This window comes from Lissotriton helveticus, chromosome 8 (assembly GCF_964261635.1).
Source record: "Lissotriton helveticus chromosome 8, aLisHel1.1, whole genome shotgun sequence".
Lineage (NCBI taxonomy): Eukaryota > Metazoa > Chordata > Amphibia > Caudata > Salamandridae > Lissotriton > Lissotriton helveticus.
In genome coordinates this window covers 56,469,064-56,487,583 of record NC_136069.1, presented here as the reverse complement: position 1 = coordinate 56,487,583, position 18,520 = coordinate 56,469,064, and positions in this window count along the sequence as shown.

Genomic DNA, 18,520 nt, shown 5'->3' with positions numbered 1-18,520 from the left:
ACTTTCTTTGGCATTTTCTTGCTTGTCAAGTCATTAAGTGGTGTCACAATGGACCCATCATTTTTTACAAACTTCCTATAGTAACTAGACAGGCCCAAGAAAGCTCTGACCTGTGTCTGGGTGGTTGGAGGAGCCCAGTCCTTTATGGCCTGTATCTTGCTCTCCAAGGGTTGAACCTGGCCTCCACCTACAAGGTGGCCCAGGTACACAACCTGACTCTGCCCTATCTGGCACTTGGTGGCCTTGATAGTGAGGCCTGCCTTTTGCAGGGCCTCCAAAACTTTCCTCATGTGGATCAGGTGATCATCCCAGGTGGAGCTGAAGACAGCAATATCATCTAGATATGCTGCACAAAAGTCATCCAACCCAGTGAGGACTTGGTTCACCAACCTTTGAAAAGTGGCAGGTGCATTTTTCAAACCAATGGGCATCACCACAAATTGGTAATGACCTCCTGGGGTAGAAAATGCTGTTTTGGCCTTGGCATCCTCAGCTAACCTGATCTGCCAATAACCAGCTGTTAAGTCAAATATACTCAAGAAGGTTGCAGAAGCCAACTTGTCTATGAGTTCATCTGCCCTAGGTATGCTTGTTTCCGGTCCAGAGAAGACATGGCTTGGCAGTTCGGGCTGGACTGTTCCCACAAGGCACAGGGTCAGACTGATTTGCATATAGCCATGTCTGAACTGGGGTGGCTGAGTGAACTAAAGAATGGTGATGGATTAAACCCAGATCAGTTGACTGGGGGTGAGTGTTTGATTTGTTCAAACGCTCCGTCCATCATCCCCTTTTGTATCGCTTTGTTCGCCCTAAGTGTGGCAGGGTATGCTCAGACGTGAGTCCCTTGTTCACTTGGCCACTGGATTCAAGATAGCCTGGCTGATGAGGATTATGAATCCGAAACCGGTCCCAGGATGCTTGTTTCCGGTCCAGGGAAGACATGGCTTGGCAGTTCGGGCTGGACTGTTCCCACAAGGCACAGGGTCAGACTGATTTGCATATAGCCATGTCTGAACTGGGGTGGCTGAGTGAACTAAAGAATGGTGATGGATTAAACCCAGATCAGTTGACTGGGGGTGAGTGTTTGATTTGTTCAAACGCTCCGTCCATCATCCCCTTTTGTATCGCTTTGTTCGCCCTAAGTGTGGCAGGGTATGCTCAGACGTGAGTCCCTTGTTCACTTGGCCACTGGATTCAAGATAGCCTGGCTGATGAGGATTATGAATCCGAAACCGGTCCCAGGATGCTTGTTTCCGGTCCAGGGAAGACATGGCTTGGCAGTTCGGGCTGGACTGTTCCCACAAGGCACAGGGTCAGACTGATTGGCATATAGCCATGTCTGAACTGGGGTGGCTGAGTGAACTAAAGAATGGTGATGGATTAAACCCAGATCAGTTGACTGGGGGTGAGTGTTTGATTTGTTCAAACGCTCCGGCCATCATCCCCTTTTGTATCGCTTTGTTCGCCCTAAGTGTGGCAGGGTATGCTCAGACGTGAGTCCCTTGTTCACTTGGCCACTGGATTCAAGATAGCCTGGCTGATGAGGATTATGAATCCGAAACCGGTCCCAGGATGCTTGTTTCCGGTCCAGGGAAGACATGGCTTGGCAGTTCGGGCTGGACTGTTCCCACAAGGCACAGGGTCAGACTGATTTGCATATAGCCATGTCTGAACTGGGGTGGCTGAGTGAACTAAAGAATGGTGATGGATTAAACCCAGATCAGTTGACTGGGGGTGAGTGTTTGATTTGTTCAAACGCTCCGTCCATCATCCCCTTTTGTATCGCTTTGTTCGCCCTAAGTGTGGCAGGGTATGCTCAGACGTGAGTCCCTTGTTCACTTGGCCACTGGATTCAAGATAGCCTGGCTGATGAGGATTATGAATCCGAAACCGGTCCCAGGATGCTTGTTTCCGGTCCAGGGAAGACATGGCTTGGCAGTTCGGGCTGGACTGTTCCCACAAGGCACAGGGTCAGACTGATTTGCATATAGCCATGTCTGAACTGGGGTGGCTGAGTGAACTAAAGAATGGTGATGGATTAAACCCAGATCAGTTGACTGGGGGTGAGTGTTTGATTTGTTCAAACGCTCCGTCCATCATCCCCTTTTGTATCGCTTTGTTCGCCCTAAGTGTGGCAGGGTATGCTCAGACGTGAGTCCCTTGTTCACTTGGCCACTGGATTCAAGATTGCCTGGCTGATGAGGATTATGAATCCGAAACCGGTCCCAGGATGCTTGTTTCCGGTCCAGGGAAGACATGGCTTGGCAGTTCGGGCTGGACTGTTCCCACAAGGCACAGGGTCAGACTGATTTGCATATAGCCATGTCTGAACTGGGGTGGCTGAGTGAACTAAAGAATGGTGATGGATTAAACCCAGATCAGTTGACTGGGGGTGAGTGTTTGATTTGTTCAAACGCTCCGTCCATCATCCCCTTTTGTATCGCTTTGTTCGCCCTAAGTGTGGCAGGGTATGCTCAGACGTGAGTCCCTTGTTCACTTGGCCACTGGATTCAAGATAGCCTGGCTGATGAGGATTATGAATCCGAAACCGGTCCCAGGATGCTTGTTTCCGGTCCAGGGAAGACATGGCTTGGCAGTTCGGGCTGGACTGTTCCCACAAGGCACAGGGTCAGACTGATTTGCATATAGCCATGTCTGAACTGGGGTGGCTGAGTGAACTAAAGAATGGTGATGGATTAAACCCAGATCAGTTGACTGGGGGTGAGTGTTTGATTTGTTCAAACGCTCCGTCCATCATCCCCTTTTGTATCGCTTTGTTCGCCCTAAGTGTGGCAGGGTATGCTCAGACGTAAGTCCCTTGTTCACTTGGCCACTGGATTCAAGATTGCCTGGCTGATGAGGATTATGAATCCGAAACCGGTCCCAGGATGCTTGTTTCCGGTCCAGGGAAGACATGGCTTGGCAGTTCGGGCTGGACTGTTCCCACAAGGCACAGAGTCAGACTGATTTGCATATAGCCATGTCTGAACTGGGGTGGCTTAGTGAACTAAAGAATGGTGATGGATTAAACCCAGATCAGTTGACTGGGGGTGAGTGTTTGATTTGTTCAAACGCTCCGTCCATCATCCCCTTTTGTATCGCTTTGTTCGCCCTAAGTGTGGCAGGGTATGCTCAGACGTGAGTCCCTTGTTCACTTGGCCACTGGATTCAAGATAGCCTGGCTGATGAGGATTATGAATCCAAAACCGGTTCCAGGATGCTTGTTTCCGGTCCAGGGAAGACATGGCTTGGCAGTTCGGGCTGGACTGTTCCCACAAGGCACAGGGTCAGACTGATTTGCATATAGCCATGTCTGAACTGGGGTGGCTGAGTGAACTAAAGAATGGTGATGGATTAAACCCAGATCAGTTGACTGGGGTGAGTGTTTGATTTGTTCAAACGCTCCGTCCATCATCCCCTTTTGTATCGCTTTGTTTGCCCTAAGTGTGGCAGGGTATGCTCAGACGTGAGTCCCTTGTTCACTTGGCCACTGGATTCAAGATAGCCTGGCTGATGAGGATTATGAATCCGAAACCGGTCCCAGGATGCTTGTTTCCCGTCCAGGGAAGACATGGCTTGGCAGTTCGGGCTGGACTGTTCCCACAAGGCACAGGGTCAGACTGATTTGCATATAGCCATGTCTGAACTGGGGTGGCTGAGTGAACTAAAGAATGGTGATGGATTAAACCCAGATCAGTTGACTGGGGGTGAGTGTTTGATTTGTTCAAACGCTCCGTCCATCATCCCCTTTTTTATCGCTAGGTATTGGCATGGCATCTGTCTTAGTGACAGCATTGAGACCCCTGTAGTCTACACAAAACCTCATCTCTCTCTTACCATCCTTGGTGTGAGGTTTTGGCACTAGAACTACAGGACTAGCCTAAGGGCTCTCTGAGGGTTCAATGACTCCCAATTCCAACATCTTTTGTACTTCTTTCTTTATGCAGTCCCTGACGTAGTCAGGTTGCCTGTAGATTTTACTCTTGACAGGCAGACTGTCACCAGTGTCCACCTCATGGGTGCACCAGTTTGTCTGACTGGGTGTCAGTGAGAACATTTGTCTAAAGGATTGAAGAACCTGTTTGCAATCCTTTTGTTGATGCTCAGAGAAGCTGTCAGAAAAGACCACACCATCAACTGACCCATCATCAGGGTTCTGAGTGAGCAGGTCTGGGAGAGGGTCACTCTCTACCTACCTCCTGTCCCTCATCTGTTGCCATGAGCAAGCCCATGTTCTCCCTGTCGAAAATTGCCTTGAGCCTGTTTACATGAAGCACCCTGTGGGGGCTCCTGGCAGTTCCAAGGTCCACCAAGTAGGTGACCTCTTCCTTTTGCTCAATAATGGTATGGGGTCCAGACCATCTGTCTTGGAGAGCTGCTGGGGCCACTGGCTCCAACACCCACACCTTCTGTCCTGCATGATAAACAGTTAGGACAGCGCTGGGACGCTCCAGGGCAGCCATGCGCTCTATAAATCTAAATCTAATCTAATCTAATCTAATCTTTTGGTCATGCCAAGCTTTTTGAAGTTCTTGGCTGGCCTCAAGGTTTTTGGATGCCTTCTCCATGTACTCAGCCATCCTGGAGCGGAGACCAAGTACATAGTCCACTATGTCAAGTTTAGGCTTTTTGAGAGGTAGCTCCCATCCTTCCTTTACAAGACATAGGGGTCCTCTTACAGGATGCCCAAACAGAAGCTCAAAAGGGCTGTAGCTAACCCCCTTCTGTGGGATCCCTCTGTAAGCAAACAGGATGCAGGGTAAAAGGATGTCCCATCTTCGCCTAAGCTTTTCAGGTAACCCTTTTATCATCCCTTTTAGGGTCTTGTTGAATCTCTCCACAAGCCCATTGCACTGTGGGTGATAGGGTGTGGTAAATTTGTAATTTACACCACACTCCTTCCACATTGCAGTCAAATATCCTGACATGAAGTTGGCACCTCTGTCAGAGACAACCTCCTTAGGAAACCCCACTCTGGAGAAAACTCCAAGCAGGGTCCTGGCCACAACAGGAGCTGTAGTGGTCCTAAGGGGAATAGCTTCTGGATACCTGGTGGCATGATCCACTACCACCAGTATAAATCTGTGCCCAGAGGCAGTTGGGGGGTCCATTGGTCCAACAATGTCTATCTCCACTCTCTCAAAGGGCACCCCCACCACAGGTAGTGGTATAAGGGGGGCCTTTGTTGTGCCACCTGATTTGCCACTGGCTTGACAGGTGACACATGAGCGACAAAACTCTTTGGTGTCTTCAGACATATGAGGCCAGTGAAAGTATGGGGCAAGCCTGTCCCAAGTCTTGTTCTGGCCTAAGTGACCTGCAAGGGGAATTTCATGGGCTAAGGTGAGAAGGAAACCTCTAAGAGACAAGGGGATGACCAGCCTCCTGGTAGCACCAGGCTTGGGGTCTCTTGCCTCAGAGTATAGGAGTCCTTCATCCCAGTATACCTTGTGGGCACCTGTAGCATTCCCTGCAGCCTCAGCAGTAGCCTGCTGTCTGAGGGGTTCAAGGGAGGAACAGTATAACTGTGCCTGTCTCAAGTCTGCCCTGGAAGGTCCCCCTGTCCCAAGAAACTCAACCTGTTCAGGTTCAAGCTCTTCTAGGACAGTTCCTTCAGGGGTCTTTGGGTCAGCCTCCTGAGAGGGCTGATCCTCAACCTGAGGCAGGGGGAAAGGCTCTGCCTTAACCCTACTGCTCTTCCTCAAGGGTAGTGTCTGGTCCATTCTTCCAGGATCCAGCACTTGTTCAGCTGGGCATTTCTTGGCCTGTGACCTGGTCACAGCAAGGACATGTGAGGAGAGACCTAACATTTCTACATGAGTCCTGTACTCCACATCTGACCACAGTGAGGATTCCAAATCACTGCCCAAAAGACAATCTACTGGGAGGCCTGAACTGACTACAACCCTTTTGAGGCCAGTTACCCCTCCCCATGAGAAGTTAACAACTGCCATACTGTGATTGGTAGTGGCATTGCTAGCATTGGTCACTAGGTAGTCTGAACCTAGCATGATCTGATCAGGGTCCACACATGTTGGTGTCACCATAGTGACACTGGCACATGTGTCCCTGTAGGCCTGAGCCATTTTTCCATTGATTAAAGGCGTTTGCCTGTATTTGCCCAGAGTACTAGGGCTTACAGTATGGGTCATATCCATGTCCCCAGTACAAACAAGAACAGCCTGAGTAGGTATTCTGACTAAGTCAGAACCCACCTCAGTTCCCAGGGTTAACCCTACTATAGCCTTGGGGGGTACACTACCACTACTAACTGTACTAGGGGGTGCAGGTGTCTTAGGGACAGTAGTGGTAGGACTTTGGCCTTTCTTGGTGCAGTCACTAAACCAGTGAGTCTTACTTTTACAGTATTGGCACCATGGTTTCTTTGAACCATCATTCTTCTTCTTTTGGGAATTCTGGGACCCACCCTCCTTAGATTGTTGGGGCCCTGTTGAAGACTTCTGGTCATTTTGTGGATTCTGATTACTACCCTTTTGGTCTGCTTTCTTCTGGCCACCACCCTGGTTCTGGTTCTGCTGCTTGACTTTGGGTCTGACCCATCTGTCTGCCTTCTTTCCCAATTCTTGGGGAGAGGTCAGATCTGAGTCAATCAGGTGCTGATGCAACAACTGGTTCTGACAATTATTGAAGATTTGCTCTCTCATAATTAGATTATACAATCCTGTGTAATCAGTAACTTTACTTCCCATTAACCAGCCTTCCAAAGCCTTAGTGGCACAATCAACAAAGTCAGTCCAATCCTGAGCCTGAGTTTTCAGGGTCTCTCTGAACATCAACCTGTACTGTTCAGTGGTTAAGCCAAACCCATCAATCAGAGCAGTTTTCAGGACTTGGTAATCATTAGCATCCTCATCTCTAACAGTGAGGAGCTTATCTCTACCTTTACCTTCAAAGGAGAGCCACACTATTTCTGCCCACTGATTCTGGGGTACCTGCTGTACTTTGCAGGCCCTCTTCAGAGCAGTTATCCACTTGTGGATATCATCTCCTGTCTTATAGGAGGGCACTATTTTACTCAGGTGTCTATTATCAAAACTCCTGTCTTTATCCCTAGGGATATTGGTGCCACCAGTGGGTGCTAACCCACTTAACTGTTTCTCCTTGGCAAGGGCAAGTTCTTCCCTTTGAATCCTCAGATTAACCTCCTTCATCTTTGCCTCATGCTCTCTCCTCTGAGGGGAAGTCATCCTCCTCTGAGCAGATGCATGAGAGGCATGGGAGTGAACAGATCTGTTGGAGTCCCTAGAAGGAGATCTATCTCTCCTGACCCCAAAGTTAGGCCTGCTAGTGGATGGCACTGGGGCTCTCCCAGCTCCTTCCCCATGTAGGTCTAAGTTGGCTCTGGTAAGTCTACTGATTAAAGGTTGGCCATTTTCTGCCTCATCCTCAGATACATCCCCTTCTTCCCTACTATCTACATTCTCTGTTTCAGGTAGGGTAGAGTCTGGATCACCTGTATCACCTTCTAAGGGGGGGCATGCTCCCATCTGGATTAGAGGGGCCTGCATTAGCAGCCCTTCTAGCATCATATGTCTCTAAGAGACCTAACAGAAAAGGAGTGGTAGGGTTAGAACCCTGTTTCAGTTTCCTGGAGGTACAAAATTGTCTCATCTCCTGGAAGCTGATTGCTGCATATCTGGAAAGGACCTGTGGAGAGTCACTAACCACTAGGGGAGCCACTGAGATCTCTCCTGTGGTAGACATGCTTTCTAGTGAGGTGTAAGTGATGCACTTACCTACACTATGGGGTTTCCTACTGATCCCTTGCTAAGAGTTGTAGTCAGAGTGTGCTAGGCCCTTTCTACTACAACAGCTGGTTAAGTAGAACTCAGAGTATTTCTAAGCTTGTTATATCTACCTATGGTACCTTATGTGATCTTTCAAATGATATTTCAAGATTATATTTGGTAAAAACAACAGCAAGCTCAAATCCCAACCGCTGCACACCAATGTGAGAAGTTGGCCTGATATATGATGCTCACTAGTTCTAGTGATCACCTTGTATCAGTCCAAACAACCCTTATGGTGATTGGTTGTAAGTCAACCTTAAAGACCAGCTATCCTAATGGTAGCATGGACAAAGCAGTCTTAGGCTAAACTCTTTTGGCATGTGAAGCCAGCTGTTTTACCACATATAACCCTTGGAATACCAGATGAAATGACACCACACAGGTTGTTATAAAAGTAAACAGTATATTTATTAATAACAAACACCTCTGAACTCTTTATGAGATCAGAGGACTAAGCACATGACAATCTCTTAGGAAAAATACGATAAGTTGCACAAAATTACAATGGTGCCCAAGGGGCACGACAAACCATGTACTAAGTAAATGGTATAAGTAGGACAATAGAAGGAATGGAGTTGTCCAGAGGCTGTAGGTTCGCTGGGACTACACTATCCTAACTTGAGGTAACTAATAGGAGGCCCACAGGACGCGTGTGCAGAGTGTGAACTCACACGCGAGATGCGTAATAACGTCTATGGACAGTACAGTTTACGAAAAAGGTGAGTACGGACAATCCTGACTAGTTAGGACTAAAACGACTGGAAATCTGGACACTAGGAGAGTCAATCAACCCTTGAGCACCGAAATGCTCTTGTTACCTCACCCACGGGCTGCGGGTGCATAGGTGTCAAAGTGTGTTGGGTGTCCGCGTCGAAGTTTATGGAGCCTTGAAGAAAGATGCTGCAGGCGGCCAGGAGGAAGGTGTCCGGTGCGATCCACGGGTGGATCGAGGAAGAAGAGGACCTGAAAGCAGAGGGGACAGTGTTCAAAGTCACTAGCCAGTGACCGGTGTGGAACCAGGAGGGAACCAGATGCTGTCATCGCGATCATGTGAAGAGTGGACGCTTGTCTCTCCAGCCACGTGGACCAGGAGGTGTCTTCGACGACCAGGATGGAGGCACGAGCTGTCCCACGCAGGCTCTCGCTGTCGGCGGTGTCGGGTCTGAATTCAGAGTCAACAGGCCTTGGCCAAGACAACCCACGCGGTGAGTGGAAACGGCATCTGGAGTGGACCAGGAGGTTCCAGGGTGCTCCTCCTTTGGAAGGTAGCAAGGGCCAGTCCGGAGCAACCAGACCAGCAGTGTAGATTTCTTGGATCGTCGTCTAGGAGGTCACTAGCCAGCCGGCAAGTGACCAGACAACGCGTCAAGCAGCAATCAAGCAAAAGGGCCCCACGAAGATCTAATGGATGCTGGAGGGCTGATCTTTGGTGCAGGAGCTTCTCAATCCCCAAAGCACGTACTCGAGGATGCCTCAGAAGTCGTGCTGGAAGCGAAGTGCAGTCTCTTCAAGATGGCCGGTCCCACGTGTCTCTCGCACCCACAGGTCTCAGCTGTGCTACAGATGTAGGTAGAGGTCGGAGAGGTCTGGGAGTCCGGGTCTCGTCGGGCTCTGAAGTCTGGATCCGGCAGGAAGGACGACAAAGTGGACCACTAGGACGCTTGATGGTGCCTGCAGTTGCAGGGTGGACACTCCTTGCCCACAAGGGAGATTCTTCAGTCTTCTGTGGAGCAGAACGTCGAAGTCCAGAGTTTCTTCTTGTAAAATTGTCAGGATAAATCTAATCTGGAATGGGACCAGCTCCTACCTTTATTCTCCTAAAGGGGGCTGTACTGGGGACTAGGTCCCTCCCCTGGTTGGGACCAGGAAGGGGGGTGGTTACACCCCCTATCCTTTGTCCGGTTTCGCGCCAGAGCTGGGGCTGGAGTGCCCCAGCAACTGGTTTGAACCGGTGTATGCACAGGGCACCTTGTGTGCCCCAGGCATATCTCATTCCTTTCAGGCCTCCCTACCTCAATACACAAAATCCTGTCTGGGGTGGTGCTAGCACCTCCCAAGGCAGGAAACCCTTTGTCCAGGCCTCCCTCGCTGGAAGGACTCCCAGCAGCAGGAGGTCAGACTTGTGTCTGTGGTGGCAGCATCCATTTTGGAATGCTGAGGCTCGAGTTAACTTTAACCAGGGTTCACAGGTAGATACATGTCGTGTCCCTCTAGAAGGGTGGAATGCTACCCCCGTCGCCAGAATTGGCGAGGGGGTAGTATTCCAACTCGTATGACACCTTACTCGACATGTTTTGATAATGTTATACCAGAGTTAGCATTCAACCGCGAGGATTATAATGCACGTAAGAGTATATGGTATAGCGTTATCATGGAACAGCTATAAGGACTTGGTTCCACAAGCTGCAGACAGGCTCAGCTCATGCTAGAGCACCATCTCACATAATTCCAAGCACTCTGCCTTCAGTATTGATAAGGCCTGCCATAGGAGTGACTGATAGGAATATATGTGTCCATTTTGGGGTTAGATATAGGTAACTATATCTACAGCAAAGGGTGATTACACCACCTTGCCCCAGCTGTCTTACCAGCCAGTTGTGTCTGTTTAGATGGCCAGCCAGGGGTGGCATAATACATGCTTCAGCCCCTGGTAGGCCCTGGGTACACCTATGCCCTAGGTACCTAAGGTACACTGTATAGGGACTGATAAGGTGGCCCAGTACCAATTGGTAAATGCACCTAAAGTACATGGATGTCAATTTAGAGAGAGAACAGCTAGGCTGTGGGTCTGATTAGCAGGCCCACAGCCAGGGAAAGTCGTAAACCAGTGAAGCAAAAAGCAACAATCTGGGGTGACCATAGGATTGAAGACCCCACTCTCCTACACCAGGCTTTTGCCTTCACTTGAAAGTTCGTATCCCAAGAATAGGATGTTGAGGTGGGCAATTCTTTATTTTTTAAAGTTGAATTTATACCCTTCAGAGGCGAATCCAAGTATTATGGTGTTCACCCTGTTCAAGTGCCTGTCCAAATCATCATCTGTAAGGTAGATGTCATCGACATAAGATAATGCCTCATCATCATACGTTTGTAGTGCTCGCAGGGCCGGTCACTCCACGCACCGCGCGGCCTCCCCGTGAGTGCGCCCAACTGTTCACCGCTGCTGCCCGAGTTTGCAGCTTCCCTTGATAAGTTTGTAGTACTCCTACTGTATTTTGCTTTTCTTTCTGTGCCCTGTAATTGTGTAATTGTGCCACTGCTTTTTGCTCCCGCCTCCCAGCTGCTCCTCCCTCCCACTTCCCCATTTATGGCAAGGGCCGTGCGCGCCCGTGCCTAGACCGCGCCCAGCGCCAGGACCCCGGACCCTTGGTGATGCCAGCCCACACGACGGACTTACGAGGCCGCCACCCTCCACGCACTCAACGCCGGCCAGAACCCTGCCTGCTACCGAGCCACCCCGAAATGCACCCACGGACCCTTCACCTGCCAAGCCTGCAAGTTCACCTGCCTCCGAACCTGCACCTCACCCGCCAAGCCAGACACCAGCAACAATCACCTCAAGTGCATTCTGCTCAACATCCGCTCCGTCCACAGACACGCCGTCGAACTCTGGAACCTCCTTGACACAACATCACCAGACGTCGCCTTCCTCACGGAAACCTGGATGAACGCCTCCTCAGCTCCCGACATCGCCATAGCCATTCCGGATGGATACAAGATCACTCGGAGGGACCGCGTCAACCAAACCGGAGGAGGCATCGCCATCGTCCACAAAAACACCATCCGAATCACGACCAACTCTGACGACACCCTCAGCGCCGCCGAGCACCTTCACTTCCAGATACACACCGACCCCAAGACCACCCTCAGAGGCAGTCTCATCTACAGACCCCCGGGACCACGCACACAATTCAGCGAAGCCATCGCAGACTTCGTCAGCAAGCACGCCCTAACCTCCTCAGACTACATCCTCCTAGGGGACCTCAACTTCTACCGGGAGAACAACAATGATAGCAACACCGCCGCCCTACTGGACAACCTCGCCAACCTTGGACTCAAGCAACTGGTGAACACCACCACACACTATGCCGGCCACACGCTTGACCCCGTCTTCTCCTCCAGCAAGCACGTCTCCTTCAGCCACTCTACCGGACTACACTGGACAGATCACAGCTGCATCCACTTCGACTTCAGGAGAACCACGACCCACCACCACCCTCAACAGCCCCCCCCAAAGAAACTGGAGCAAGATAACCGCAGACCAGCTCACCACCTCCCTCAGCCAGAACCCTCCCACCAACACGACGGACCCCAACGAAGCAGCCCGCAACCTCACACAGTGGCTCACTAACTGCGCCAATGACCTTGCACCGCTGAAAACTCCTCCCAGCAGACCCAGCAGCAAGAAAGCCTCCTGGTTCACCAACGACCTCAAAAACTCCAAGCAATCCTGCCGCACCCTTGAGAAAGCCTGGCGCCATGACAAGTCTACAGAAACCATGACAACCCTCAAGAACGCCATCCGCAAACACCGTCAGCTGATCCGAACCACCAAGAGGGCAACATTCAGAGAACGACCAGACTACAACGCCCACAACAGTAAGGAACTCTTCAGCAACGTCAAAGAGTTCTCCAACCCCAACGCCTGCAACAACGACATCAAACCCTCACAAGACCTCTGCGACTCACTCGCCATGTTCTTCCACCGCAAGATCGCCGACATACACAACAGCTTCGGCGCACAGACCACGCACACAACCACCGAACCAGCTCCCCCCACCACCACCCTCTGCACCTGGACCCCGATCAGCACCGAAGACACCACCCGCATGATGAACACCATCCACTCCGGCTCCCCAACCGACCCCTGCCCACACCACATCTTCAACAAGGCCGACTCCACCATCGCACCAGAACTCCGGGACATCATCAACACCTCCTTCGCAACCGCCACCTTCCCAGAGAGCTAGAAACATGCTGAGCTCAGCGCCCTCCTGAAGAAACCCACCGCGGACCCCACGGACCTCAAGAACTTCCGCCCCATCTCGCTCCTCCCTTTTCCTGCCAAAGTCATCGAGAAGACCATCAACAAACAACTCGCCGCCTTCCTCGAGACAAACAGATCACTCGACCCCTCACAGTCTGGCTTCCGAGCAAACCACAGCACCGAGACCGCCCTCATCGCAGCTACAGACGACATCAGATCCCTGCTCGACAACGGGGAAACAGCTGAACTCATCCTCCTGGATCTCTCAGCAGCATTCGACACCGTATCCCACCGCACACTAATACAGCGCCTCAGCAACACCGGAATCCAAGGAAAGGCCCTGGAGTGGATTATCTCGTTCCTCTCCGGGAGGACCCAGAGAGTCCGCCTCCCCCCTTCCGATCCGCGGCCTCCGAAGTTATCTGCGGCGTACCTTAAGGGTCCTCGCTCAGCCCCACCCTCTTCAACGTCTACATGAGCCCCCTCTCAGCCATCGCACGCCAACACAACCTTAACATCATTTCCTACGCTGACGACACCCAGCTGATCCTCTCCCTCACCAACGACCCCGCCACCGCCAAAGGCAGCCTCCAGGAAGGAATGAAAGACGTCGCGGAGTGGATGAAGACCAGCCGACTGAAACTGAACTCAGACAAGACGGAAGTTCTCATCCTGGGATCATCCCCCTCTGCCTGGGATGACTCCTGGTGGCCCCCTGCACTGGGCACCGCCCCCAAGCCCACGGACCACGCACACAACCTGGGCTTCATCCTGGACTCCTCCCTAACGATGACCAAACAAGTCAACGCCGTCTCAGCATCCTGCTTCAACACCCTGCGCATGCTCCGAAAGATCTTCCGGTGGATCCCCACCGAAACCAGGAAGACAGTCACCCAGGACCTCGTCACCAGTCGACTGGACTACGGGAACAGTCTCTACGCTGGGACCACAGCCAAACTACAGAAAAGAATCCAGCGCATACAGAACGCTTCTGCACGACTCATCCTGGACATCCCCGTCACAGCCACATCTCTGCCCATCTGAGAGACCTGCACTGGCTCCCCGTCAGGATCACGTTCAGACTCCTCACCCACGCACACAAGGCTCTCCACGACATGGGCCCCGAATACCTCGACAACCGCCTCACATTCTACACACCCACCCGCCAGCCCTGTTCCACCAGCCTCGCCCTCGCCACCATCCCACGAATTCGCAGACCCACCGCCGGAGGAAGATCCTTTTCCTACCTGGCGGCCAAGACGTGGAACTCCCTCCCCACCCACCTACAGCTGACCCAGGACCATCTCTCCTTCAGGAAACAACTCAAGACCTGGCTATTCGAGCAGTAGCGGATCCCCCCTCCCAGCGCCTTGAGACCCTAGCGAGTGAGTAGCGCGCTATACAAATATGCTTGATTGATTATTTGATTGATTGATTAACTCTGTTACTCTGGCTGAAAATAATCCAGGACTGTTCTTGAATACCTGGGGGAGACGACAGAAGTGTCCTTGTGTCCCCATTATTGAGAAAGCGGTCAAATACCTGCTTTCAGGTGCAATGTTTTGACTGAAGAAACCGTTTGAAATATCTAATGTAGTTTTATATTTTTTGCGAACGATGTTGTTCATCAGTGCTGCACTGTGTGAATTTTGTACTGCAAAAGTTTTGCAACAAGAGTTTAAGTGTCTGTAATCCAAAACTAGATGATATGTTTCGTCTGGTTTGGAGACAGGTAACAAAGGATTGTTCATGGACGAGGTCCATGTTTCAATCACCCCTTGGTATTCAAGTTGATCTAAGATCTCCCTGACTTGTTTTTTAGCTTCCTGCTTTATGGATAATGCCTCTGAGCAGTAGGTTGATTTTTTAACTGGATTTTATGGTGAGGAGCATCCTCATCCCATCCAACATGATTTTTATATAATGCTCGAGCACGGGCCACAGCCCATTTTCTGGCATAGGTGTATTTTTTATGAATAGGAATATGATTAGAGAAGGCTGGCATAATGATCTCTTCGCCATGTGGGCACTCCCTGACAAATTCAGGTGGCCAGTCTTTTTCAGCCAGAAAGAATATCATAACCCTTGGATAGTTTTTCCCAAAAGAGTGCTTTTATTTTCCTTGTTATATCCCTCTCTATTCGGAGTGTTACTTCATATAACTTATGGGGTACACTAACCCTGGTGTCGGCAGGTTCAACCTGAATGCATTCATTCAGATCCACTGTCTCCAGATGATCTTTCAGGATCCTGCGAGCTATGGTGACCTTTGCTGCGCTGTCCAGCATTGTCTGGGCCCACTCCCCTTTCTTGAGTTGTGTTCTGAAGATCCTTGGCATGTCTGATTTTAATACTTGCTACCTTCTTTTTGGAGAATTGAGTTTGGACTTCAAGCGTTCTTCTTTGTGTTATGATCGTCCTCTTCTTTCGGATTTCTGCGAGGAAGTCTGAAAGGTACGAGAGGATCGTGTACCAGTATCTTGATATCTATCAGGTTTTCTTAAATTATCCCTATTTATAAGGTTATACCTCTTTTCAGAGGGCTCCTTTTGAGGAGATCTACCTCTGGACTGAGAGCGCTTCTCTTTAGGAAGTGACTGTCTGCTATTTTCCCATTTCTTTTTAGGAGTAGTTAGATTATTTGTAATGAAAATCTTTTCAGGATTTTCTGTTAGTTCGGGCTTTACAGGTTTCCCTCCCAAACTATCTCTTCCTAGTTCTTCATAAGATTTTTCAATAATTCTGGCAAGTTCATACGGTTGCTCAGTAATATCAAGTTCTTTTAATTTTGGGCGGATTGCCACTGATGCTGCTTCACCTTTAATGTTAGCTAATAAAATAGCTGAGACCTGTTTGAAATCTTTCGGTAATTTCATATCAAGATTAAACAGATTGTTAGAATCCTGTGTTTCTCATGAGGTGTACTATCGAGGAATACTGCCTCTATTTGAGTAATTTTCTGGGCTAACCAGAATGGAATGTGTTTCCTTTTTGCGGGCAACTTACCGATTACTGACTGTATAGTCTGTGGTGTGATTTTGTTTGTGTTCCTCTGATGAGGGGTGTGCAGTGGAATTCTAATAGCAGGTTGGACTGTTAAGGTCTGCATGAAATATTGTACCAGTTGTCTATGTATTTTAATTAATTGTTTTAGCTGAGCTAACAGTTCTACATCTGACATTCTTTCAATGTTAGGATGTGGTGTATAGCTGGCTAGTACCAGCCATGTAGCTCCCGGTCTACCTAGTGGACCAAGCCTGGTAATGTGATTTTGATGTTGTAGGGCGCCTTTAAACCAGAGCTGATGCTCTTGGTAAGTTAGTGGAATTTCAACATCCTCGAAAGGAACATATTCCACTGGATGTTCCTCTATCTTATAGAAGTGGAACACATGTGTTGTTCGATTTGCTTGTGGAAAAACAATCCATGTATAGAATTTCTCTGTCTGCCAATATTCATGTGCCTCTATGACAAATATAACCCTATCACCTCTCGTGATAGGTAATTTTCTATAAGCTTTATAGCTATGGCTTTTCTTACGTTTTCCGGGATGATTATAGCATCCGGGTCATTTTGTTGGAAACCTGTAACGTCTAAAACCGGTTGGGTTGCAGTTCTTGCAGCTCCACTGCCCCCAAGATTGTCATCGTCTGACATTTTGTTAGGACGTTTTGCAGAGCAAGTTTCAAGGAAATAAAGATAAGGTGCACAATATTTTGGAACACTGTATCCTTCAACGTTGAACAAAACCAAAAACTAATACATAGGATTTTCGTCCTACTCAGTTTAAGGCGGATATTTTATTCTTTAACCCACTCCAGACGTCTATTGGAGTTTTTACGAGGTAAAGGGGTCTCTGTGATAAGCACGACTGAGTTACTCTAGTATCTAGCTTTAAATTAGTGCCTTACCAAACGTTGGGCACCTTGTAGTGTAGTTCCTATATTCCAAATAGGCTTTGCGCATTTAAATACTATATCCTATAGATTAGACGTAGGACTGAGGTCTACTAGGTCTCTATTGAATACATTAGACTTAATTGTGAGTGCCAGCTAGCTCAGAGGTCACTAGAAACTTTCTCGAATAAACAAGAATGTATTAGTTTCTGACAACCGAATAAAGATGACAACTTTTTTTCCCCAAGATAAAACTAATCATCAGAGTCGTGGAAACAATAGATAGATATATCTGAAAGAAACAGGTTAGTATTAGATTCCTTACCTTAGAATATCCCCAGGCGTCAGTCTGGATCCGGAAACGTTTGCGTAGCAGTACCCCTGCGTGTCGCTAGGTGTCGTCTGCGGCTCCGCGTCCGTCGCCGGTGCCGGGATGATGTCGCCAGAGTATTTAGACTCCGCCCTCGCGCGCTGACGTCAGTTATTCTTTTTTCTGCGCCAGCAAGCACCGATCCAGAAAAAGTGGTACCCTTTAGTCATTTTTTCACTAAACTTTTTCGATCCTTTTTGATCTGTTTTTCGAGTTGAACGACTCCATCGGTGCCGGTAGGGATGCCTGGGTTCAAGCCCTGTGCCGACTGCAACCGACTGATGTCGGTTACCGACCCCCATCGCCGGTGCCTTCATTGTTTGGGGCCTGACCACGATGACAAGTCGTGCCCCCACTGCCGGGCCTTTACGTCGAAGGCTAGGCGGGAGCGGTCCCGTAAGCGCCTCGAGCTCCGGCAGTCAGCCCATCGCCGTTCGAGGTCCCGGTCCAGGAGGAGGTCGAGGCACTGGTACCGGGGTTGGAGTCATCTCAGCTCATCGAGTTGACACCACTCGTCGGGCTCCAAGTCCTCAGGTAAGAGGCACAAGAAGTTGAAGAAGCGATACTGCTCTTCTGACTCCCCCCGACGCTCGCGTGGCCGGGGGTTCGGGCGACACCACCCACGTGGCTCCGCCGGAGCCGCAGGCGTTGCAGCCAGCTCCACACCCGCCGGTCCCTAGGCTGAATGCAACGCCGGAGGAGATTCATGACTTCCTCGTGGCCATGAGGACTCACTTACCTCCGTCGAGGATTGTTGGCGCGCTTTCGGGCCCCGCAGTCCTGACTCGAAACCAAGAATTGACTGTAAGTTTTTCTGCGTTTTTGGAGGTTGAAGCAGCGCACATTCCTCTAAAAAGTTTGCTGCCAGGCTTTTGCCTTCACTTGATAACTCAAATCCCAAAAATAGGACGTTGAGGTGGGCAATTCTTGATTTCTTAAAATTGAATTTATACCCTTCAGAAGCGTACCCCAGTATGTAATGTACGTCCAAATCATGATCTGTAAGGTAGATGTCATCGACATAGGACAATGCCTCATCATCGTATGTTTGTAGTAATTCTGTTACTCTGGCTGGAAATAAATCTGGACTATTCTTGAATCCCTGGGGGATATGGCAAAATTGTCCCTGTGTCCCCATTATTGAGAAAACGGTCAAATACCTGCTTTCATGTGCAATGTTTTGACAAAAGAAACCATTTGAGATATCTAATGTAGTTTTATTTATTTTGCGCACAATGTTATTCATCAGTGCTGCACTATGTGCATTTTTTTACTGCAAAAGTTTTGCAACAAGAGTTTAGATGTCTGTAGTCCAAAACTAGACAATATGAATTGTCTGGTTTGGAGACAGGAAACAACTTCAAGGATTATAGTTTCACTGTGAGCTAGATAATGCAAAACACAGCTAACATAAGCAGTGGGGGTGCACAGAATCAGTCTACCACCCGACCCCCAG